We start from the raw sequence: 26,358 nt of genomic DNA, 5'->3' as shown, positions 1-26,358 counted from the left end.
GTTCATCCCACCTGCCCACACACTGATGCCAGAGTCTCTGGCCCAATTCCACAGGGAGGCTTGTCACACTGAGATAGAGATGCCCAGTCTCTGGGCACATCCTCTTGGATGAGTTTGCAGCTGTTGATGTTCTGCTGTCGATGACCTTTTCCATCTGGGATGGATAGATATTTGATCTCTTGGGAAATCGAACATTATGGAGATTGAGCGGAAAAGGATCATTGAGTATATTCAAGGCTGAGACAGACAGATGTTTAATCAGGAAGGGAATCGAGACGTTATTGCAGGGGAAAGGCAGAAGGTGGAGTTGAAGATTAACTCATCAGGCATGATCTCATTGAATGGTGGAGTAGACTTGATGGGCTGAATGGCCTCCTGCTGCTCCGACATCCTTAGTCCTTAAATAAAGAACTGCACTTCACTGTAAAAGATCTCCAGCTCGCAGCCAGCTGTTGGAAGCTTGCTGCTGCTGATGCATGACTTCATTGGAGCTGAACCATGTCAAAGAGGTATCACTTTTACCTTATTAACAAGTTACAAGAGCAGCACTTTACTCTGAACCTGCACAGCATAAACTCTGCCTAATTTAACAAGAGAAGTCTACTTGTCAGCAATGAATATGATGGTACTTAGAGCTTGGAATTGTCTGGGCCCCTCAATTTACTCCCTTTGCTCTCTCTGCTGTACATTTTAATGTCCAGGTCCTTTTCCACCTTCCATGTCATGTTTCTTGGTATATGAATGTGTCTTAGCCTATTGTGTCCCTGTGACAGGGTATCTTTTTTATGTCCCTCTATTTACTCTCTCTCTCTCTCGCGCACTAACTCGCGCTCTCTCTCTCTATCTGTCTTTCACCCTCTATCTCTCTCTCTCTCGCTCCACATCTCTCACTCTCTCTCTCTCATTCTAATCTCTCTCTCTCTCACTCTATCTTCCTCTCGCTCACTATCTCTCTCTCTGACTTTATCTCTCTCTTGTTCTCTCTCTCACTTTATCCCTCACTTTATCTCTCTCTTTTTCACTCTAAATCTCTCTCTATCTCTGTCTCACTCACCCACTCTATCTCTCTCAGCCATTTTTCTCTCTGTCATGCTTAATCTCCCTGTCTCTCTCTCTTTCCCCTCTTCCTTTTACCTGCTCCTGGTTTTCCTTTTTTTTTACTCATTTCTCTTTCCCTTTCTATTTCCTCCAATTCTCTCTTCTGTCCTTTCCCTGTATTTTTTTTCTCTCTCTCCCCCCCCCACCCCCCCTCCTCTTGCCATTCCTTTCTCTTCTCTCTATCTGTACTCCCTCACTTCACGTTCCACAGGGTCACACACAGTTTCAGGATGTGGCCATTTCCTTTGAAGTGTTGATCGTCGGCACGGTGATATTTTGCTGCCTTGTGATTGGTGCCTGGGCAGCTTCTCCTGTCCTGGTGATCAGCTGCAGTGAAAAGCTATGATGAGAATAGGGCTTCAAGAAGCTTATTTTTGTCTTGTTTCCTCTGAAGAGAGGTTTTTAAGACAGAGGTACCGAGCTGTTCATTGAAATAAACACTTTGTGGGGCCTTGGAGATTTTTTTTAAAAGTTGGAACAATAGAAGCAGCCTGAATGGGTGGGGTAAGGCTCCCACAGAGCTAGGATTTAGTTTTCCCGTAGCAGTTGCGGGGTCTTAAAGCTGGGTTTGGAAGCTACATCTCTCCCTGTTACTCTCTGAATTTTTTCTTGATGTCTTTCCTCTTGTATTGCTGAGTTACCTGTGAGTTAATCTAATTTACTAATTTTGTCAGAGCTGTGTTTATGGGATGTTACTATATTGGAACAGTTACTATTTAGTAGATAAATAATCGATTATCCTGTTATGTTTTCCAATAGAGTTACACTATTCCAGTTTTTTCTTTCCTTGGTTGTATTTTAACTGTCGTGCATGAATAAATTGTGTTTTGCTCAACATCAAATCGTTTGACCAATCGAATTGCATCTGGAACACAGCATCTCACATTTACCTTAAATTAAGAAAAAGCGAGGGTCCAGTCAACCTTTTGAATATATTTTGAGGGGGCTTGCTCTGGTTCTTAACCAACTGCATTCGAGGAACAGCATTTATAAAATTCCTCAAATTGTGAGAGCAGGCCATTCAGCCCATCAAGTCCACACCAACCCTCCTGAGAGCATTCCACCCAGACCCACACCAGTCTTGTGATTCTCATGGCTAATCCACCTGGCCTGCACTAACCCTACATTTCCCTTGGCTAACCCACACATCCCTGGACACTCAGCAATTTTCCATGGCCAATCCACCTTAATCTGCATACTGTGGGAGGAATCTGGGCCAAACCCACACAGACAGTCGCCCAAGGCTGGAATCGAACCTGGGTCCCTGGTGCTGAGAGGCAGCAGTGCTAACCACTGAACCACCAAGCCACCCTGGGAGCCGTTACTTGTTCCCTGCCACTTCACCAGATCCTTCAACCCATCACAGCACCCCACTCCCTGCCCCCTGCTTCCCCAAAGGGCCTGGTCATCACTCCCATCTCACGTTGGTACCATCATCAAGACATTGGCAATACCTTGGCTGAAGTTGCCTTTGAATTGATCTCCTTCTTCACAGATTAGATTGGGTTCCCTACAGTATGGAAACAGGCCATTTGGCCCAACAAGTCCACACCAATCCTCCAAAGAGGAACCCACCCAGCCCCATTCCCCTACACTATATTTACCCCTGACTAATGCACCTTAGACTATGGGTAGTTTAGCATGGCCAATGCACATCGTTGGATTTATTGAGAGCTGACTCTTGGTGACCAGCTCTTACAAGTGAGCCAATAGCTCTGGGTCCATTTCTGTACATTTTTCACAACAGCGATGTTTTCAGTGGCCAATGAACCCCATTCTGTTCCAGTGATTTACAATATTAGATCGCATGTGAAGAAAATGACACCGAGCTGAAATAAGATGGCTGAAATGTGTGACATATACTCCCATGGCCCAGAGCTCATGAAATATTCTACTTCATCAAAACCTGGGCACTTTGACATTATTAAGGAAAAATATGTTCGAGGGCTAATGAACTGATATGAATAAGTCAAGACTGTCCTTGAGACAGCAAAAGAAAAAGAGAGCTCATCAGTTTTTAAGTTTTGCTGATGAATCTTTGTGCATTCTTCAATGGGTAAATTCCCCTCTCAAATTTCCCACTTTCAAGCCCCACCTTCATCTCCTTTATGCCTCCCGGCTGCCCCTCTTTGGCCTGTCCCATCATCCCTCCCCTGGACCCACGCCCCCATCTCCCCATCCTTTCTCCCTCCGATCTCTCCTTCCTTTTGGCCCTTCCTGTTTCTCTGTGTGCCCCCATGTGGGTGTTGCCAGGCTCACCTGCCCCTGAGCTTTGGCCTCCCTGTCTGGGAGACGCAAGAGGTATGGATCTGAGAAGAGGACTACTGTGTCTTCCTCACTTAATGCCCCCTCCTCTATAAACTGAAGTATTGTGTACTCTACACTGGGAGAGATCAAAGCTTAGATTCAATACCTACCTTCTGTCTGCAATAAAGACTCTGTAAGGTCAGGTCTCAGTCTTGCTGCAGTGCTCCAGTGACGCTCAGTGCAGGCTGGAGGAGCAGCACCTCATTTCCCACTCAGGGACTCCACAGCCTTCTGGACCCAACATCGAGTTCAACAATTTTAGGGTTTGAGGCACCTCCTCCCATGTCCTGACCCCAACCGCCAGCACCCCCCCCCCCCCCCCCCTCCCCCCTCACCTGGTGGGCTATTGCACACAACCCATTGTTAGCCAGTAATGGTCCCCATTAGCTGTTATTCATTCTCCCTGGTGGATCATTACCCTCTCTTTTGTCTGTCCAACTGCTCTCTCTCTCTCTCTCTTTGCTCTCTATCCCCACCTACCATTTACTCCTTACCCCCTCTCTCCACCCTATCTTCTGCATAAAAAAAACCGTTTTCCGAGCTACCATCAGTTCTGAGGAAGGGTCACCGGACCCGAAACATTAACTCTGCTTTCCCTCTCTCTGCAGAAGCTGCTGAGCTTTTCCAGCAATTTCTGATTTTGCTTCTGATTTCCAGCATGTGCAGTTCTTTCGTTCTGTTTTTAACTCTGCGCTCTGGAGAGTTTTACCGTAATTTACCCCGTCGGTAATGAAGCCAGGGTCAGCCATTGAGAGTCAGACAGAAGTGGCGAAAGGGAGACCCTTGCAGTGTTGTCTCAGGAGTGTCAAACCATGACCTCAAATTGCCAAAGAAATCCTGTTCTAAATATCTGCACTCATTTGAAAATGCCTGATCTTGTGACATTGGGGACCACGTTGATACTGGTTGTGGGTGATTGCACCCCCTTAATTTGAAAAATTCTTTAATATTTTTTCTGGTTGCACTTCAGCCCCATCCTTCAGATCTTTGGGCATCTGGTGCAGAGGCATATGGGCAGATTAGGAGGAGGTCCTGCGGGCTCTGCTCTGGGGCTGGGCCAGGCTGGCTAGAAACAGGTCCAGGCAGCGGGCAGTGGAGGGGGTCATCTCTGCCGACCGTCTGCTCCTCTTCCGCCATTACGTTCATGCCCGGGATTGGACAGGGAGCACGCGGTGCCCAACAATGCCCTCTTGAGAGAGGTGGGCCCAGCAGGGGGTACAGTGCTTTATCTCCTTGTCCAACTTGGTTTTGATTTCCCGCTCTCCCTGCACTCACTTCCCCCTCATCTTTGATGCTCTGTATTGTTCTGAATGAGCTTCACTTGTACAGAGTCAATTGGCTCCATGGGTGATGAACTGGCAGTGGGCAGTGGGTTTTAAAAATAAACAAATTTTTTTTAAAGTCTCGGTGTTTTTGGTGCTGGGAAAGTCGGTCAGTTGTTTGTGATAACAAAAGAAAATGGCTGATCTCCGAAGCCAAGTAGACTTGGTTGGGAGACTGCCTGGGAATATTAAGTGCTGTAGGCTTTTATCAAGTTCTTTAGCAGTGTAATGGCTGGTATCCTTTTGTGTTGTGTGGGAGACCAGGGTTTAATTCTTCCCCTCCAGGGCAGATGTATGAAACATTGAGTTTTGCTTCAGAGTATGAGTAGATCATGTTTTTGTGTTTAATACCTGATACGTCCCTTTACCTGCAGACAATGTATTAAGCATAGTGACAGTGTCCCTAGCTCTGAGTCAGGATGCCAGAGTTCGAGTCCCACCTACCCCAGGAGGTGTGTAATGTGAGCAGGTTGATTATAAAGTATCCCATAGGTAACTTACATTCCTCTGATCGAGGGTGTGTTCAGAGCTGAGTGGTCTCTCTGTGGGGGCACAGAGGAGGGGGCAATGGGAGGGGCCAAAGGAAGGGGAGATTGGAGGGTGAAGTGAGGGGGAGTTAGTGGGTGAGGCCAGAAGAGGGCGTGATGGGATGGGCTAAAGGAAGGAGAAATTGGAGGGAGAAGGGAGGGGGAGTTGGAGGGTGGGGGTCAGAGGAGGTGATGGAATGGGCCAAGGAGGGGCGGCTGGGAGGCATAAAGGAGATGAAGGTGGGGCTTGAAATTGGGAGATGGGGGTGAGGGAGGGCAATACTGGGATGTCAAATAGGGGAGTAAAGGAGGGCAAGGGGAACGAAGAATAAAACGGGGCATAGGAACAGGGAGAGTGTCGTGGGGATGAATGTGGGGGGGAATGGTGGTACACTTCTCTCAATTGTTCTCGAGTTGTGGCAAGGGTGGCAATTTTGCCATCTCTTAAAAAAGTTGCCCGAGGTAGAGGTGATAGTGGGCTGCCTTCTTGAACCAGAGCCATTGTGACTCATCCGACAATTGATCCAAAATGGAACATTTTGGGATACTACTCAACCACCAGCGGATTGCATTGTACCTGCCAATCCGGGTGGTGTCTGGCCTTGAGTTAATGGGAATGGAGATATCACTGGTGCTGTTGTGACTCCTGCCATTGCTCCGTGATTGGTGCAGCAAGGTGGCAGCACTGTTGGGTGGGCCAGCTTTCGATCAAACCTGCCCTGTCTCAAGGCTCCATGCCAACTTTGATAGGACCTTCCTAAACCCATGACCCACACCAGGCCAAGACCCCAGACCAGAGTTGTCGGCTCTGAACGGTCTTTTCCTCAAGATCCCTCTAAACCTCCTGCCTTGCAGTTTAAAATGATCTCCCCTTGTTATCGACCCTTCGGCTAAGGACGTCAGCTGCTTTCTATTCACTCTGTCCACGTCCCTCATAATCTTACACACCTCGCAACCTTCTCTGCTCCAAAGAAAATGGCCTGAGCTTCTTGAGCCTCTCTTCATTGCTGAAATGCTGTGTCCCAGGCAGTGTCCTGGTGAATCCTGTGATCTTGCACCCACGTGCTTCGATGTGATTTTGGTCATTCTTGGCACACGTGTACCTAAGCACAGTGAAACGTTTTGTTTTGCGTGCGGAACAAGCAGATCATACCATTCCAAGATCGTGGGGTGTTTAGACCCAGTGAGGAATACAAAGTTAAGGTTGCAGAGAAGGTGCACGAAATGCAAGATCAACATTAGATTTGAAATTCGAGAAGTCCATTCAGCAGTCTAGTAACGGCAGGGAAGAAGCTGTTGTTGAAGCCGTTGGTATGTGTGTTGAAGCTTTTGTATCTCCTGCCCGATTGGAAGAGATTATAACCGGGGTGGGAGGGGTCTTTGATGTTGGCTGCCTTCCTGAGGCAGTGAGAGGTGTAGATGGAGTCAATGGATGGAAGATTGGCTTGCATGATGGGCTGAGCTATGTTCACAACTCTAGTAGCTGTGACCCTTGTCTAGTGGGGTCGTCCGTAAAGACGGCACCTCCAACAATGCAGCACCCACGTTGTACTATACTCTCTGTGGTGTCAGTTTGCACAGAAGCCGTGGAGTGGTCCTCAAACCTAGAACGCTGATATGTGGAGGTGAATGTACTCCACACTGAATTTCGACTGACACTCACAGGGTGGGTTGGCAACATTCAGTGATAGGCTAGCAGCTTAGATACTAGGAGTCTGAGATATTTCAGTGCTGAATTATTAACCGACCCTCATGAATAAGTTGGTGATGATGTAACTAAACCCACAGATCAAAGAGTAAATGTTCATGAAAATAGCTGTTGAGGATGTAGACATTCAAAAGAACTGAATGTGGATGATCGTGGTAGGAATGATGTGTAAAGGCACCAAACCTTTCATCGTCAAGTAATGTAGCGCTGCAAGAGGCAGACCCTGTTACAAACATCAATATAGACTCTGCTCCCACTGGAATCGAACAGAGATTAAAAGAAATGCAGCAGTCTGCTCCCATATCCGAGGCTGGGACTTTCTGTGATGAGTAATTGCTTTTTCCAATCAGATGTGGTAGTGAGCATTTCATAGTCCTGACACACTTCCTGCGTTACGTCAGCAAGGGCACTTTCACAAGTGCTCGATTGGCACTGAAGGACATCCCAGCCTTGTGAACGGCGCTACCAAAGTCTAAACTATGGGCAGCATGGTGGCTCAGTGGTTAACACTGCTGCCTCACAGCACCAGGGACCTGGGTTTGATTCCAGCCTCGGGCAGCTGTCTGTGTGGAGTTTGCACATTCTCCCCGTGTCTGCGTGGGTTTCCTCTGGGTGCTCTGGTTTCCTCCCACAGTCCAGATTAGGTACATTGACCAAGCTACAGTGTTCAGGGATGTGTAGGTTAGGTGCATTAATCAGTTGTAAAATGTAGAGTTATAGGGTGGGGGGACGGGTGGGTTACTCTTCGAGCAGTGGTGGCTGAAGGACCTGTTTCCGCACTGTGGGGATTCTAAATCACTGGATTTGTCCCCTCTGACCTGATGAAGAGTCATATAGAGTCAGGTCTATTTCTGCGTGCTGTTTTAAACAGTGATAGATGTCACATGACACCAGGTGACAGTTTGACAGGTTTATTTAAAGTCACAAGCACTCGGAGTGACTTTGTCACTTCATCTGACGAAGGAGCGTTGCTCGGAAAGCTCGTGATTTCACATAAACCTGTTGGACTATAACTTGTCGTCGTGTGACTGCTGACCTTGTCCAGCCCAGTCCGACACCAGCACCTCCACAGTGATGTAACGGGATCTCCTGCTCTCACCTGTCGCCAGTAAAGGTCACTCCTCGACGGAGCTGCAGATGCTCCTACATTCCTTCCTGGCCAGCCCGGCCGTGGCTGGAGACATTCCTGCTTCATGGTTTTCAGATGTTGACCCCCTGGGAGGCAGAGCCCTCAGTGGGATCAGCCCCGTGTCCAGGGGTCCCCCCCGCTGACCTGGACAGGGTTCCTGAAGGACAGTGATGCGACCAAAATAGACTGGCACGTCAGTACCAGTGAATTGCTGCTGGTGAATCTTGAAGCCTGCTGGGAATGGGGCGGGGGGGTGGGCACAGCAAGAGAGGGATTCACATTTATCAAGCGCTTTTCATATTCCCGTGGCCATCCCAAATGTGGTGGTGTCATTGTGGAATATCCTGCCCTGGGTCAGTGGGGCCACGTGTTATGGACCAGGCCAGATCCCCTCAAAACATTTCAAGAAGGAAGCCCAGATCCTAACTTTGCCGGTTGTTTTAAGCAGGTGTATAGTGGATATTCCAGGAGCGATGCAGCTGGTTAAACCACTTAGTTTCAAACACAACAGAATTTGTTTGCAAGATTACTGAATGAAACACAAATAAAAGAGAACAGAGCGCAGAATAACTTAACCTATCCAAAAACCCAACAAATCATCCCAAGTTAATGATGCTGCTCCAAATTCCTGCAACAATCCCCATAAATACCCCTTGGTCAAACAGGTAAATCAAACCCAGGTGAGGGAGGGATTACAGAAGGATCCAACATGGAGTACCTTCTTCCATGGAGCTGTTTCCTAGACTAGCGACCTCCAACTGAACTGCCTGCTTTCAGTGAACAACCAAACTGCTAAAACCCAAACCAAACCAAAGAAAGGCTGAGCTGGGAGAACTGGCCACTCCCTGGCCACAAGTGTTTTTTTAAACTTGAAAGCCTTTCATCTGAGGCAGTATCTGTTAGTTATATTCAAATTGGCCCTAAAACCCTTCAATCCGAGACTTTTTGGATTTACAACCTCTCTGAAAAAATCCTTTGTTAAAGGAGCAGCATCACCACACACACACACTCGCCTTTTGAGACTGAAATGTTAATCTCCAATCTTGACTGGCACTCTGAAGCAGTACTGTGGGAGGTGCTGTCTTTTGGTGTTAAGGTGTTTCTGCCATGGCTCATTTGTCCTCTCTAGTGGATGTTAAATTTCCCATGATACCACTGGTCGTGCTTCAAAGAGTTCTCCTGGACTTCTGTGTTGTCATTTATCTGTAAACCAACATCATAAAACACAGTATCGGATTATTATCCCACTGTCAGTCATGGGAGCTTCCTGGTAGTGAACTGAATGGCATGTTCCCTCCATCATGAATGCATACCAACGCCTCTACTTCCTCAGGAGGCTAACAAATTTGGCATCTCCTTGAAGACTCTTTTTACACATGTCTTCTGATGCACCATAGAAAGCATTCTATCCGGACACATCACGGCTTGGTACAGCAACTGCTCTGCACAGAGCCATAAGAAACTGCAGCTTTGGGGCTGCACGGTGGCTCAGTGGTTAGCGCTGCTGCCTCACAGCGCCAGGGACCCGGGTTCGATTCCAGCCTCGAGTGACCGTCTGTGTGGAGTTTGCACATTCTCCCCTTGTCTGCGTGGGTTTCCTCCCACAGACCACAAGATGTGCAGGTTAGGGTGAATTGGCCATGTTAAATTGCCCCATAATGTTCAGGGATTTGTAGGTTAGGTGCATTAGTCAGGCGTAAATGTAGAGTAATAGGGTAGGAGAATGGGACTGGGTCGGTTATTCTTTGGAGGATAGGTGTGGACCTGTGAGGCCGAAGGGCCCGTTTATAGGGATTCTGTATCTATGATACTCTCTGAATTATGAACATAGCCCAGTCCATTACACATGCCAGTCTTCTGTCCCATGACTCCATCTATACTTCCCACTGTAAGCAACATCCTCAAAGGTCCCTCCCACCCGGATTATGTTCTCTTCCACCCTCTTCTGACAGGCAGCAGATATGAAAGTTTGTATACACGTACAAATAGATTCAGTGATCATCACTACTCAGAAATTGGCACCCTCTTCCATCTCCACCTCACAGATGTAGATAGGGACCTGCCCTCCACCTTGCTTCCTGAATTTAGAAAGGTCCCAGGGAATCTTTTGTCAGTGGGTGACTGGTGACCGGTTTAATTTCTGATCCCAGGAAGCTGATTACCATGACTTGTCTGTATCCTCGACCATTCCTTATGCAGTTCAATAATTGTACATTAAATAACGATAATGTTTTCAAGGATTATTGAAAAGGAGCAATATAAACAGGATCTCATTGTTCCGAGGAAATCCATAAAGAGACTGTATTAAATGTCTCACACACCATTTGGAATGCAAAATGAACACTGTCAGTTCATTCCTCATAAATACATAAATGCAACTGACCGACAGTGTATAAGCGCTCCCATGTTCTGCAAACCCTCTGGAATGCTTCTGGATTTTCCTGGAATATGTGTAAAAGTGCAATGTCAGTTCTTTCTTTGCAACCATGAGAAACTAATGATGCCGACTCTTCTAAAACTAAGTTTAAAAAAAATGTCAGAAGGCACACGCCACCAGGTTATAGTCCAACAGGTTTAATTGAAATCGCAAGCTCTTGGAGCGACACTCCTTCATCGGGTGAAGTCAGTGAACCGAAACGAGGCCATTTCAGCGGGCAGTGAAGAATCAATCATACTTGGTCTGGAGTCACGTGTGGGCTAGATTGGCTAAAAGGGCAAATTTTGTTCTCTAAAAGAAATTAATCAACTAGGTGACCTTTTATGACTTTCCAACACCTTGCCAACACCTTGCTGAGACTAATTGCTTAATTTAGATCATAAGACTGTAAGACATAGGAGCAAAGATAGGCTCATGGGGTCTGCTCTGTCATTCAATGAGATCATGGCTGACCTGATAACGCTCGCCTCCACTCTCCTGCCTTTTCCCCCTCACCCCTCGATTCCCTTTCTGATTAAAACATCAGCCTTGAATATAATAAGGACCCAGCCTCGACAGGTCCTCTTGTGGTAAAGAAATCCACAGATTCACTACCCTCTGAAAAAGAAAGAAAATAATTCTCCCTCATCTCTGTCTTGAAGGGCCAACCCCTGTCCTGAGATTGAGCCCTGAGGACCTGGACTCTTCCACAATCTCTCCATATCTTCTCTGTTAAGCTCCTTAGAACCTGATATCTTTCAATAAGGTCACCTCTCGTCCAGCTAAACTCCAATGGGTACAAAGCCAACCGACTGAATCCCTCCATATCTGAGATTAATGGACTACCTCCAATGCCAGTAGCTAAGGGGGCAGCATGGTGGCTCAGTGGTTAGCACTGATGCCTCACAGCGCCAGGGACCCGGGTTCAATTACAGCCTCAGGCGACTGTCTGTGTGGAGTTTGCATATTCCCCCCCTCAGTGTGCGTGGGAATCCTCTGGGTGCTCTGGTTTCCTCCCGCAGTCCAAAGATGTGCAGCTTAGGTGAATTGGCCATGCTAAATTGCCCATAGTGTGAGGTGCATTAGTCAGAGGGAAATGGGACTGGGTGGGTTACTCTTTGGAGGGTCGGTGTGGACTTGTTGCGCTGAAGGGCCTGTTTCCACACTGTAGGGAATCTAACCTAATCTAGACTTCACAAAGTAAGGCTTGAAGGGATATGGGCCAGGAGCAGCAGGTGGGATAGTTTAGTTTGGGATTATGGACTGGTTGGGCCGAAGGGTCTGTTTCCATGCTATATGACTCTATGTGGTCTGACTGGTACCTTGCATAGTTTTAGCAAGACTCCCCTATTGTCAAACTCTATTCCCTTTGAAATGAAGGCCAACATTTCAGAATACTCAACAAATGCAAATGTTAGAGTTTTCTGATTTTTATTTGAGGACCCCAAACCCCCTCGGTGCTGTTGCTTTCTGTAGTTTTTCTCCTTTTAAATAATAAGCAGCTGCTCTATTCTTCCTGCCAAAGTACAGAAAGTCACATTTTCCCACATTATATTCCATCTGCCAGATGTTTGACCCCCTGTCAATATCTCTGTGTATCCCCCTCTCCATGTGCCTTCCCACCTATTTTTGTGTCATCTGCAAACTTGGCTACAGTACATTCACTTCCCACATCCAAGTCATTAATAAATATTGTAAATGATGGGATCCCCAGGAACTAACCCCTGTGGCACTCCACTTGTTACCATCCTGAAATTGTCCCTCTTTATCCAAACTCTCTGTCTTCATTAGTTAGCCAGTCCAGGCATGTTTCCTGCCTCTAACATAATGCACCACCTCGTATCTGATCAAGCACCAAACCCTCATCAAACACCTTTCAGAAATCCATATATATTATAATCTACCACGTGCCAGTTTATCTGCATTGTTTGTTACCTCCTCAAAGAACTCAAATAAATTTGTCAGGCAGTGAGGGTGGGGGTTTGGGAGGTGACAGGAAACATGAGGGTGGGGGTTTAAGGGGGTGACAGGAAACGTGAGGGTGGGGGTTTGGGGGGGTGACAGGAGACATGCGGGTGGGGGTTTAGGGGGTGACAGGAGACGTGAGGGTGGGGGTTTGGGGGGGTGACAGGAGACGTGAGGGTGGGGGTTTGGGGGGGTGACAGGAGACATGAGGGTGGGGGTTTAAGGGGGTGACAGGAGATGTGAGGGTGGGGGTTTGGGGGGGTGACAGGAAGTGTGAGGGTGGGGGTTTGGGGGGTGACAAGAGACGTGAGGGTGGGGGTTTGGGGGGTGACAGGATGTGTGAGGGTGGGGGTTTGGGGGGGTGACAGGAGACATGAGGGTGGGGGTTTGGGGGGTGACAGGAGACGTGAAGGTGGGGGTTTGTGGGGGTGACAGGAGACATGAGGGTGGGGGTTTAGGGGGTGACAGGAAGTGTGAGGGTGGGGGTTTGGGGGGGTGACAGGAGACGTGAGGGTGGGGGTTTGGCAGGTGACAGGAAACGTGAGGGTGGGGGTTTGGGGGGTGACAGGAAACGTGAGGGTGGGGGTTTGGGGGGTGACAGGAGACGTGAAGGTGGGGGTTTGTGGGGGTGAGAGGAGACATGAGGGTGGGGATTTGGGGGGTGACAGGAGACATGAGATTGGGAAGTTGTGAGGTCAGGATTTGTCTGAAGAGAAGTGACAAAGGTTTTGATGAACATAGTGCTCAGGTGGATTTTATTGAGGAACTTACAAAATGACATGAGGTGACAGGGTGGGGTCTAGCTCAGAGTGACCTCAGTCTGCTTTGAGTCACCATGGAAATGCCTAACTTCCTGCCCAAGCAAACGACCAGTCTTGTGGTCACTTCCATTACGATTCTGGATCTGACCAGAACAAAGTCACCATGCAGCAGTCTGGATACACTGCTCTCGTTGGCAGACCGAACTGGGGGGACACACGTTCCCATCATTAGAGACACTCTCCAAATGTCTTATAGTCCACTATCACCTGATGAAGGAGCGTCACTCCGAAAGCTAGTGCTTCCAATTAAAACCTGTTGGACTATAACCTGGTGTGGTGTGATTTTTAATTTTATCTTAATGTCTGAGTGGCCCATAGTAAGCTTTGATCAGAATAATGTTATCCAGCTGTTGAGTCAGTGTCATGTACTATGCACGTGTAAATAAAGGGTGATTTGGTGACCGATCCCAGCCTCTGTGGAGTTATTACACTGCTGACCTCCTCCTTTTACCCCGTATTATTTCTATCCAAATAATTGTCCCAGTTCCCTCTTGAATAGGGTACAACGTAGCTTTACAAGAACGATAGCTGGACTTTCAGGGGTTACGTTTTGAAGAGAGATTATACAATTAGCCTGTTTTCTGTAAAATTTAGAAGGTTAAAGTGTGACCTGATTGAATTCTTCAAGTTGTTAGCTGGAAGGGACAGGGTAGATAATCTATTTCCATTGGTTGGAGATTGAAGAACTAGGGCATACTCTGAGAATTAGGGCCAGAGCATTCAGGAGAGACGTTCGGAAGCACTTCTGAGGATGAGTCCCTGGACCCGAAACATTAACTCTGATTTTTCTCCACCGATGCTGCCAAACTTGCCGAGCTTTTGCAGCAATTTCTGTTTTTGTTAGTAAGCACTTTGACCCACGTAGGGTGGGAGAGGTTCGGAACTCTCTGGTAGTGGATGCAGGATCAGTTGTTAATTTCAAATCTGAGGGAGAGAGTTTGAGCAAAGGTATTAAGGGGTGTGGGCCGAAGGCAGGAGTTAGCACTGTAATTATTAATGCATTCGAGATATCAGCAGGAGCTGACTTGCCCGACTTCCTGGAGTATAAATTGCTGTGCCATGATCTCATTGAAGGGCAGAACAGGCTTGAGGGGCTGAATGGCCTACTCCTGTTGCTATGTTCCTGTGTAATTGTATCTGCCTCCATCTTATTTCCAGGCAGTGCAGGCCGGACCCTCACTACCCACTGTGTGAGAAAAACTTTCCTGTCATCACATTTACACTTTTCACCCATCACCGTTAAATCCTACACCCCTCTCGTTATTATTCCTTTTGTGAACAGTAACAGCTTCTCCCCCTCCCTTCTGTCCAGCCCACCCGTGAACTTGAAAACGTCCGTGAGATCTCCTCTTCGCCTTCTCTGGTCGAAGGTGAACCGTCCCAATATCTTCATCCATGGCCTCCAGTTTTGACCATAAATGGAAATTTATCCACATTTAACTTGCTAATAATTTTAATGAGGGAGCAAATTACTGCAGGTGCTGGAATCTGAACTGAAAACAAAAAGTACTGGAGATCACAGCGGGTCGGGCAGCATCCATGGAGGTAGAGCAAGCTAATGTTTTGACTCTAGATGACTCTTTAATGACCCTGGTTCAAGGCGCTTTTCAAAGATTGTCAAGCCTCAGCCTCTTCAATCTTGCCTGACGGTTATAACCTCTCAGTATCGTCCTTGTAAATTGGTCCCATCTCCTGTGCCTCTGTATCTACGGACACAAGGAGTGTGTACGAGACTCGGCAAGTGTGCGCAGTGGAATTTTTTATTCAGCAATTTGCTTCAGGGATTGATTTCCACGACACCATCCGTGAAAATTGCAAATCGCGATGGAGGTGAGAGATGAATCAGGTTCAGGCCTAAAGGCAAGGCTGTGGGGTCACATTAACAAGTCAAACTTAACATCTCATGCTGTGTTGCCATGGCAACAGATGGTTTAACAGCAAGACTTTAGGCAGAGACAGGAATCCTTCAGCTCGCTTATTTAATACTGAAATATATTCAAATCAAATCACTCGCTCCTTCTGAGAGCATTTTGAAGAACAAATCCTTTCTTTAAAATGTTAATTGTGTTTTTCTCTCGCTCTGTTCTAGGCCCAGGCTTCCACTTATTCAAATAAACAGAGAGTGCAAATCCTTTTTTATACTTTATGTTCCCCACTATTATTCACGCTCAAACAGAACTACTTACTTGAAATATGGGGCAAGTGGGTAGTTTAAATCCAAGGAAATTATTAAAATAAACAGCCCCCTCCACTAAAGACCCCAGTTACGGTGTCTCAACTGAAGCCAACTACTTCATGCCCAAAAAAAAACGTAATCACCTTTTTGTGGATTTTATGCAGCATTTGTGTTGAGCTGCTACTCTGATAGAAACCAGGGGATAAAATGGGTTTCTTTATGTCTGCGTGGTTTGAGAGCTGACTCCATACTGCTGGGATCATCCTGTGTGATCATGGGAATTGGATCACTCAGCTTCTGAATCTTTCTTAACCGGGCAAGCTCGCGTTTTGATGTCATCGCAGCGCCGTGCTGACACTGTGGTTTAAAATGGCCGCCCCAGCGCTACCTCGATCTGCTTGTCCAGTGAAGACGAGGGAATTCTGGGTGTCATTGTGAAAGCTGTGGTCTGGGAGGCTTGTTCATTATTCACTCGTGGGATGTGGGCGTCGCTGGCTCTGCCAGAATTTACTGCCCATCCCCAGTTGCCCTTGAGAAGATGGTTTAGATCAGAATGGTGCTGGAAAAGCACAGCAGGCCAGGCAGCATCCGAGGAGCAGGAAACTCGACGTGACGTTTCGGGCAAAAGCCCTTCATCAGGAATTGCTCGTCATAGGCTTTGCCCGAAACGTCGATTTTCTTGCTCCTCGGATGCTGCCTGACCTGCTGTGCTTTTCCAGCACCACTCTAATCTAAACTCTGGTTTCCAGCATCTGCAGTCCTCACTTTTGCCTTGAGAAAGTGGTGGTGAGCTGCCTTCTTGAACCACAGTAGTCAGTGTTTTGTTTTATTTATTCACGGGATGAGGGTGGCACTGGCTAGGCCAGCATTTATTGCCCATCCCTAATTGCCCAGAGGGCAATTTAAGAGTCAACCGCATCGCTATGGGTCTGGAGTCACTTGTGGGCCCAACTGGGTAAGGATGGCAACTCCCTTCCCTAAATGACAATTATGAGCCAGATGGGTTTTTCTAACAATCGATAATGGTCATCATTAGACTTTTAATTCCAGAATTATTTTTTGAATTCAGACTCCACCATCTGCTATGGCAAGATTTGAACCCCGGTCCCCAGGACATTACCGAGGTCTCTGGATTGATAGCCTGGTGATAGTACCACCAGGCCATTGCCTCCCCACTCTGGGTGACCCATAATGGCCTTTGGGGGCGGGGGGTGGGGAGTTCCTGGATTTTGACCCAGCAGCAAGTAAAGAATGACAACACATTTCCAACTCAGGACAGTGTGGGTTTTGGAAGGGAACATGTGGTGCCCTTAAACTGACCATCAACTGCCCTTGTCCTTCTAGCTGGTAACGAATGGGTAAAGTTGCCATAGTCCTGCTCTCCCATTAGAGAGAGACAGCTGATGGTCAGTTTAATCTGAGGGTCATCACACCTGAGGCAAGGGACGAGGTTGAGAAGATCAGACACCCATGATAACCTCAGCCAGTGTGGGACTTGAACCAACGCTATTGGTATCACAAACCAGCCATTCAGCCAACTGAGCTAACTGACCTACTTTTTCAATGACAGTGGTCATAGATCTGACTGGGTTTGAAGCTCATGCCAGGGACTTGCCCATCAATCCCCATTGCCATTCTCGAGAGTGAGACATGTAGTATCCTATTAGAAGCTAAATTATGGTCCATCTTTCTCCCTCAGATAGATAGGAAAGATCCCATTGCATTACATCATAGAGAAGGGAAGCCTCCAGCAAATGTTGATCTAAATAATCTAAAGGTAGCACGGAATTTGAATAGTGCAGTGAAGAGAGATGAGCTGCTGAAACTTTTCATTGGCATTCATCTGGACACATGCAGGAATGCCAAATTTCAAACGATCATAGCAAATATACTGCAGGAGGAAAGGGTGCTGATTGGTTGGCAAGTTGACATTGATTGGACAAGGCATTCCCAAAGTGAAAGCAGTAGGGAACTGAAGGCTTTCAAGGCTACTGGAAAATTCAGAAAAGGTGCCAGGCTTAAACAGATTCTACTCGTTCAGAGAGAACAGTTCCTGCATGTGGATGTGTGGTGCTTTAAGGGGGTGTAAAGGAGCCTTGTTATGAGTTTATTTGATTATGTTAAACTGGGTTGTTACTGTAACTATTAATACTCTCAAGATGTCAGTCAGAGCTGACTTGCCAACCACTTCCCTTCCTCATGTTGTGTAAATTGTTGTGCTCGTGGAAACTTGGCATTCTTGTGTGTGTCCTGATGTGTGCAAGATAAAAGGCTTTGGTCAACTGTCTCTCTTTTTAGCAATAGTAATGTGTGCTCCAAAACTGATATTGCTAAATGCAGATTATCTCAGCCACATTGCTATTGTTGCTGAGTGTGAATTGGTTACATTGCAACACTGATATTGCTGCAGACATAAAGATATTTGATCTGTTGTGTTTTTCCATGACCTGAGACTTTGGAAGGTGCTACACAAACACACATCTTGTATAGATGACAGAGGTCGAGATGGGACCTCAGAGCAATGTTAAATGGGTGGAAATGGAGAAAAATATTCTGGGAGCTGCATTCAATGCACTGACCTCTTAATGTGAAACCAATGTTTGTTCCTTTAAGTGTTCCGACTCCAGGGAAGATAACGGATTAAAACAAAGAATTCAGAAAAGTGTGAGCAGTTCTAACACCATGCCTTAGTTTAATTCAATATAGAGACCTGCGCTTCTGAAATTGCCGAAGTGTGTTGAGATGATAAACTGATTAATATTTAATAACTGTTCTGCAGCTATGTGTGTAGTGCTGCTGAAATGAAATACTGTAATGCTGAACACATTTCTTGGCATTCACATGATGTTGCTTGCTCTTCTGAATAGTCTCATTCAAAGCCCTCAGTATTAATCTTCATGGGGCACACTTACCTTTGATGTACAGCTTTGGGTTCAATTCCCAGCCCAGAGCCTTCGGCACAAGGTCAGGCCTAGGCTCCAGTGCAGTGCCGTAGGGAGGCTGAACAGCTGCCGTTGCCCTGTTTGCGATGATACTGGACCATGACCCTCTTGGGTGAGCGCAGAAGATCACACTGCTTTGAAAAAGAACCAGGATGTTCCCCGCCTATCAATAACCCCCAACACCCAATATCAGCAAAACCAGGAATCAAGTTATTAACTTGTTGCTACCTCAGTGGAGAGAAACCAGGCTAATGTTTAGGTTATTCATTGACTCTGTTTCTTTCCATGCCTGCTGAATTTTTCCACGATGGTTAATTTCTTGTTTCAGATTTACAAGGTTCACAGCTTTTGTATTCTGATTGGATTTTATTTATTATTGTCACATGTACCTAGATACAGTGAAAAGTTTGGTTTTGCATGAAGTACAAGGCGGTTCATACTGTATAAAGATCATAGGGTGATTGAACAGAGTGAGGAATACAATGTCATGGCTGCAGAGAAGGTGCACAGAGAGCGAGATTAACAATAGATTTGAAATTAAAGAGGACTTTTCAGCAGACCAATAACAGCGGGGAAGAAGCTGTTCTTGAATCTGTTGGTATGTGGTGCGTTGATGAGAGTTTCCTGTGTGCAAATGGGCTCCCATCTTTGTTGCTGAACTAACAGCCTCAAAGGTAATGGGAAGGTGGACAGGGACTTCAGGATGTGGTAGGCGCTTACTCAAATAAATTCTGATTCCCTTTTTAATATGAGGTCCTTTTCTTTACACTGAGACATTTTAAAAATTCAATCGAGGCATGTGGGTGTCATTGATTAGGCCAGTATTTATTGCCCACCCCTAATTGCCCAGAGGGTGGTTAAGTGTCAACCACATCGCTGTGGGACTGGAGTCACATATAGGCCAGACCAGGTAAGGATGGCAGTTTTCTTCCCTAAAGGACATTAGTGAACCAGATGGATTCTTCCAACAATCAACAATGGATTCATGGACATCATTAGACTCTTAATTCCAGATTTTTATTGAATTCCAATTCCACTGTACGCTATGATGGGATTTGAACCCAGGTCCCTGGAACATTATCTGGGTCTCTGGATCAGCAGCAATAGTACCATTTGTGTACACCACCAATCTGGAGAGTGTACTTCCTTTTTATGTACTACGTATGGAACATGTGGAGAGGCATATGACCTGAGAAGCAGGAAGGAAACTGCCATCCTTACCTGGTCTGGCCTACGCGTGACTCCAGACCCACAGCAAGGTGGATGACTCTTAACTGCCCTCTGGGCAATTAGGGATGGGCAATAATTGCTGGGGCTAGCCAGTGACACCTTCATCCTGTGAATGAATTTAAAAGGAGGGTGACCATAACATTCAAGGACAGGCATCTGGGTCAGGTCCTGGGTAAATGCAAGTACCAGGGGTGAAGCTCTCTATGGTACCATGCTGATGCTGCAGTTGGTTTGCACTGTAGTGGCACCGTTAGGTTCCTATTTATATCGCTGGTGCATTCACCTCTTTATATATTTGGGTTAACGCAGCAATTTATAGCTACTTATTCCTGGATTTAAATTAGAGTTTCTTAATGGAAATAGCAACAGTGTGTTCTATCGCTTGTTCAGAGAGGTTTGTCTGTCCTGATAAATAATTTATCACACCGTTTATTGATTCCAGTCATCTTTGCAGGCTTCGAACAGAGAGGAAACTTTGAATAAAATATGAAATCGACTAGTACATGGAAATCAGGATACTTCAGTATCAGAGCCGTGGAGATTAATCTGCCTACCCCTCCTTTCACCATTTGATGTATCTTCTCGGGCAGTGAAGAGTCTACCAGTATAGATATGGGGAGGGCATTGGGGGGGGTCCATTTGAGAGGGCAGGGGGTGGATCAGAGAGCCCATTGGATGGCAGGGTGGGTCAGAGTGTCCATTGGATGGCAGGGGTGGGTCAGATTGTGCATTGGATGGCAGGGGTGGGTCAGAATGACCATTGGATGGCAGGGGTGGGTCAGAGTGCGCATTGGATGGCAGGGATGGGTCAGAGTGTGCATTGGATGGCAGGGGTGGGTCAGAGTGCGCATTGGATGGCAGGGATGGGTCAGAGTGTGCATTGGAGGGCAAGGGTGGGGCAGGGAGTCCATTGGAGTAGGGGAGGCTGTGTCAGAGCAGAAGAGGAGGGTTCCAGGTTGGACTGTATGTAGCAGTGTGGTTGTGAGCCTGTTCTACTGATGGCAGTGATAACATTAACCCGTTGCTGTGCTGAGGATTCAGCTCATGCTCCTTTCAGAGAGGCAGCCATTGGATCGAGTTCCATTGGGGTTCCTTCGACTGGAGTCTGTGTCAGTCTAAACATGAGGTACCCAGTGTAGAGGACTGGGGTGGTGGGGTTGGGTCTGGGTGGTGGATTTCCCTGTGCTCTGTGTCAAATAGTCAAAAGGGTTTGACAATGTCTAGTCCAGATTCAGAGAGCTCTTGCCTGGAGTTTTACATCCTTATTTGGTCCTCATTTCTGCAGCATTATAAAGGGCTGTTTTCCTTAGAGAAGCACAGATTAGAAGGGATGTGATTAAATGTTTAAAACAATGAAGGGATTGTGTCGAATGTGAGATTTTCTGGCTTAGGAAAGGGTTAAAAGTCAGTGACTGACGGCGTATCCAATCTGTATTGATGCACTTGATTAGTTCTTGTCTCTGCCTGACTGAAGGGCCATTAAGTTTAGATGATGTGTGCAGCGTGACAAGAAATTGGGACAGGAGTAGGGCATTCAGCCCCTCAAGTGTCATCTGCCATTCAGCTGAATAATTGGTTAGAGACAAAAAAAATCTGCAGATGCTGGAATCCAAAGCAGTTAGGTGGTTGATGACTAGCACAGATACAATAGGCTGAAGGGCCTTGTTCTGTGCTGTAAAACTTTATTGCTCTGCGACTAGAAAATGTCTTCACACAGAGAGTGAGGAGCCTGGGGAACTCAGGGGTGGCACAGTGGCTCAGTGGTTAGAACTGCTGCCTCACAGCGCCAGGGGACCCAGGTTCGATTCCAGCCTCGGGCGACTGTCTGTGTGGAGTTTGCATGTTCTCCCCGTGTCTGCGTGGGTTTCCTCCGGGTGCTCCGGTTTCCTCCCACAGTCCAAAGATGTGCAGGTCAGGTGAATTGGCCATGCTAAATTGCCTGTAGAGTTGGGTGCATGAGTTAGGGGGAATGTGTCTAGGTGGGTTACTCTTCGGAGGGTCAGTGTGGACTAGTTGAGCCGAAGGGCCTGTTTCCACACTGTAGGGAATCTAAAAGCAGTTCAGTCCAGAACGTTGAATGTTTTTCAGAAGGAATCTGATATGGCTAAAGGGATAAAAGAGTACAGGGAGAAAGCAGGAACAAGGAGACTGATCACCCATGACCATATTAAATGGCGGAGCAGGTTTGAAAGGCTAAATGCTGCTCGTTCTCTTGTGTTTTCTATGATTCTAGTTCATAACATAATTGTAGCCAATCATTAAAATAGAAAAAAGTGTAAAATAATGAAAGGATTGTGCGGTTCAGTATAAAACAAATTCCATTACACTGCAAAATGCAGGTCCCCTTAACCTATCGAATAACAATGGAAGGTCTGCTGCATTCTGCAGTTGGCACTAAAGTCCAAATAAATCTCGCAATCAAGTAGAAATTACTCCTAATAACTGAAAATTCAATAAACAAGGAAGATAGATTTCAGAGATTGACACAAGAACCAGAGACAACCCAAAGAGAAACTTTACACAATGTCAGGTAAGACTCAGAATGCACTGCTGGACAGTGAAAGGAAATAGTGAAATATTTGAAGAGGAAAGGAAGTACATGAGCGGCAGCTCCATGGTTAGCACCACGTCCTCACAGCATCAGGGACCTGGGTTCGATCCCACCTTTGGGTGACTGTTCTGTGTTGGAGTTGGCATGTCCTCCCTGTGTCTGTGTGGGGTTGCTCTGGTTTCCTCCCACAGTTCCAAGATTTGCAGGTCAGGGTGGATTGGCTGAAGTTGCAGGATGTGGGTTGGCAGAGGGCAGTAGAGGGCAAAGGAAAATCTTGTCCCCTTGCGGGAGAATCCGGAGCTAGTGGTATGGTTTCAGAATACAGAAGCTCCGGTTTGATCAGAAGGAATGTTTGGGTGGTGGTCCTTGGTGTTATCTTTCCCCCACTGCTCAGTGAAGCTGGAGTTTTAAATATATTTGAGGCTACATTAGACAGAGCTTTGATCTATAAGGGACTCTAGAGTTATAGGGAACTGGAGCAAGAATGTACAGATCATCATAGAATCCCTACAGTGAGGAAACAGACCATTCGGCCCAACAGGTTCACAGCGGCCCTCCGAAGAGCAAGCCACCCACACCCCCCCCACTCTAAACCTGCAACCCTCCACTTCCCATGGCTAATCCACCTAGCCTGCACATTCCTGGTTGCTCAAGCTATGATTTTTAAAAATTCATTCACAGGATGAGGGTGTCGCTGGCTGGGCCAGCATTTATTGCCAATCCTTAGTTGGCCAGAGGTTAGTTAAGAGTCTACCACATTGCTGTGGGTCTGGAGTCACATATAGGCCAGAACAGGTAAGGGTGGCAGTTTCTCCCCTGAAGGGCATTAATGAGACAGATGGGTTCTTCCAACAAGAGACAATGTATTCATTGTCATCATTAGACTCTCAATTCCAGATTTTTAAAATTGAATTCAAATATCAGAATTTGCCGTGGTGGGATTTGAACCCAGATCCCTGGGTCTCTGGGATTGACTGATTATTATGTGTACCGAAGTACAGTGAAAATCTTTGGATTAACAGTCTAATGATAATATCACTCGGTCATCACCTCCTGTTGTTGGCCATGATTTTATTGAATGGCATTAGGCTTGAGGGGCTGAATGGTCTACTGTTGCTCTGGTTTCTCAATAAGGTGAGAGCCGTTTGGATGGAACGGGCTACAGAAACAAAAAAGAAACAGCCTCCAGTCAGCTTCTGTTGTATCAGCATTGTAGATGACTACCCATATAACTCTAACACTCTTTAAACATCTGGCGAACAAAGCCATCACAACAAGCTAATCCGTCCATTGTTGGTTGTCAGATAGATCACCCATCTACATTCCTCTGAAATTGTGTCACAGGATCCTTTACATCCAGGCTTCACTTCAAACACTTCGTCATAAAGACCATAAGAAACAGGAATGGGAGGAGGCCATTCGGCCCCTCGAGCCTGCTGTGCCATTCAGGAGGATCAGGCTGATACAAAATTCGTCATGTCCACTTTCCTACCCTGTAACCCTCTATTCCCTGACTGATAAGAATCTTTCTCTCTCTCAGCCTTAAATATACTCAAGGACTCTACCCCCACAGCTCTCTGTGGCAAGGACTTCCAAAGATACACAACCCTCTCATAGAAGAAATTCCTCCTCATCTCAGCCTTAAGCTGCTGCCTCTTTATTCTGAGACCATGTCCTCTGGCCCTAGACTCTCCTATGAAACAGCGCCTCCAACAGCACAGCACCCACTAGGTACTGCAATGGGGTATCAGCCTTGTGTTCACATCTAGAAGTGGGACTTGAACCCAGAACCTTATGAATCAGAGACACTGAGTGAATTTACTGTGTGTGTAAGAGCCAAGATTTCCTCTCCCCCCCCCCCCCCCCCCCACCCCCCACTTTCCCTTCACCTCTGTGCAGAGCATTGGCTCAGTGGTTAGCTCTGCTGCCTCATAGTGCCAGGGACCCGGGTTCAATTCCCACCTCAGAACGTGTGGAGTTTTCACGTTCTCCCTGTGTCTGTGTGGGTTTCCTCCCACAGTCCAAAGGTGTGCAGGTCAGGTGAATTGGCCATGCTAAATTGCCCATAGTGTTGGGTGCATTAGTTAGGGGGAAATATAGGGATCTGGGTGGGTTGCTCTTCGGAGGGTTGGTGTGGACTTGTTGGGCCGAAGGGCCTGTTTCCACACTGTAGGGAATCTAATCTCTGTCCCTTCACTTCTGCAATATAGTTCCCTAATTAAATTCTGTCAAACTGAAAGGCATACCGATTAGGGAGAGGTGTTAGTCAGGTCTGGCCTAGTTTCAGTCAGATGACATTTAGGCTTTTTATTTGACCATGTTACTGGAATGTTGTGAATGTCAGGGAGCAGGATGTTTTCCTAATCAGCCTTTATTCCCAGAGATATTACCACCCACCTCTGGGGCAGGTGGAACTTAACTCTGGGCTCACCTGGTCCAGAGGTAGGAACGGTACCTCCAATGTGCGACAAAGGAGGGAAATCCCTCTAGAGTTAAAAACAATGACTGCAAATGCTGGAAACCAGATTCTGAATTAGTGGTGCTGGAAGAGCACAGCAGTTCAGGCAGCGTCCGAGGAGCACTAGAGTTATTCATACCAGCCTCAGAGTGTACATTGGAACATTACAAACGAAGGTGGGGGATTGAGTTTAAGAGTCAAGGCTATGCTGCAGCTCTGCAAAGCCCTGGTTAGACCACACTCGGAATATTGTGCCTCATTATAGGAAGGATGTGAAAACTTTAGAGAGGGTGCAGAGGAGGTTTACCAGGATGCTGCCTGGACTGGAGGGCAGGTCTTATGAAGAAAGGTTGAGGGAGCTAAGGCTTTTCTCATTGGAGTGAAAAAGTATGAGAGGTGACTAGATAGAGGTGTACAAGATGATGAGAGGCATAGAGTGGATAGCAAGAGACCTTTTCCCAGGGTGGAAATGTCTATCACAAAGGGGCATAATTTTAAGGTGGTTGGAGGAAGATTTTGGGGAGATGGCAGGCATAGGTTCTTTACACAACGTGGTGGGTGTGTGGAATGCACTGCCAGGCAGTAGAGTCAGAGACATATGTGACTCTTGGATAGGCGCGTGGATGATGATAGTACAGTGAAGGTTAGTCTGATCTCAGAGTAGGATAAAAGGTCGGCATGACATCGAGGGCCGAAGGGCCTGTACTGTGCTGTACTGTTCTATGTTCTATGAATGTAGGAGAAGGGAGGGGGAGGGCAATCAAGCAGGAGAGTGGAGAGGGGAGAAATTTATGGATAAAGGAGAGGAAGGAGGCAAAATTCAATCTGATTGAAATCAGGAGGTCGGTCTAATCACACACACACACACTGTGGGAATCTGAAAAGGCTGCGGTGAAGATCAGATGGAACGACTGAGGGACCGGGGGATGGACGAGATTTTTATTCGACTGGGTCAGAGATAGAGAAAAGAGGAGGGAATGACGGTGCCCGAACTACACCAGCGCTCACTCACTCACTCACTCACACGTGTTCCCTGGGCCCCTGTGGAAGAATAAAGAGAGGGTGGGGCGTGTTTGTCAGACTCGGGAGCCTATAGGGTTTGGAAAGCTTTGTTGGATGCGGTGTGTGTGTGTGTGAATGGAGTAGAGTCACTTTTGACCGGAATAGTGTGTAGGAGGACGCAAATCGGAAAGCTGTGTGGAGCTTCACTGGAGCCGTCAGTATGGAGAGAGAAGGCAAGAATTTCTTATATTCCTGTTCAGTTCGGGAAATGTGTATAAATCAGACAATTGTGTGTGTCTTTGCTCTTTTTATTCCCCGATTCAGGTTGTTATACGTTTGAAGAATTTAGGTCTACCAGCTCACTGATAAAGGGTTATAGTTAGCATCTGTGTGTGTGCCTCTCTCCTTGTAGAAATCAGAAATTATGTATATGTGTGTCTTTTTACCAAATTCTACCGGCTCATCAATAAAAAGGTTATAGTTAGCATCTGTGTGTGTGTGTGTGTGTGCCTCTCTCCTTGTAGAAATCAGAAATTATGTATATGTGTGTGTCTTTTTACCAAATTCTACCAGCTCATCAATAAAAAGGTTATAGTTAGCATCTCTCTCTGTGTGTGTGTGTGCCTCTCTCCTTGTAGAAATCAGAAATTGTGTATATGTGTGTGTCTTTTTACCAAATTCTACCGGCTCATCAATAAAAAGGTTA

At 46.7% G+C, this 26,358-nt stretch overlaps 1 protein-coding gene across 3 annotated transcripts in view; it reads left to right on the top strand.

The window, feature by feature from the left end:
• Positions 1 to 26,358, top strand: part of LOC140489334 (SH3 and multiple ankyrin repeat domains protein 1-like) — a 431,419-nt gene that overhangs the window by 96,627 nt on the left and 308,434 nt on the right. For 2 of the 3 annotated variants that reach the window (XM_072588775.1, XM_072588773.1), the window contains exon 1: positions 25,748 to 25,885. The exons of the other annotated variant lie outside the window; for it this stretch is intronic. The gene's annotated coding sequence lies outside the window, so the exon portion shown is untranslated. Of the gene's footprint in view, positions 1 to 25,747; positions 25,886 to 26,358 lie in introns of those variants that run through there. 3 annotated transcript variants of the gene reach the window in all.

The sequence above is a fragment of the Chiloscyllium punctatum genome, chromosome 18 (genome assembly GCF_047496795.1).
Source record: "Chiloscyllium punctatum isolate Juve2018m chromosome 18, sChiPun1.3, whole genome shotgun sequence".
NCBI lineage: Eukaryota > Metazoa > Chordata > Chondrichthyes > Orectolobiformes > Hemiscylliidae > Chiloscyllium > Chiloscyllium punctatum.
This window is presented reverse-complemented; position numbering and strand designations above follow the sequence as displayed.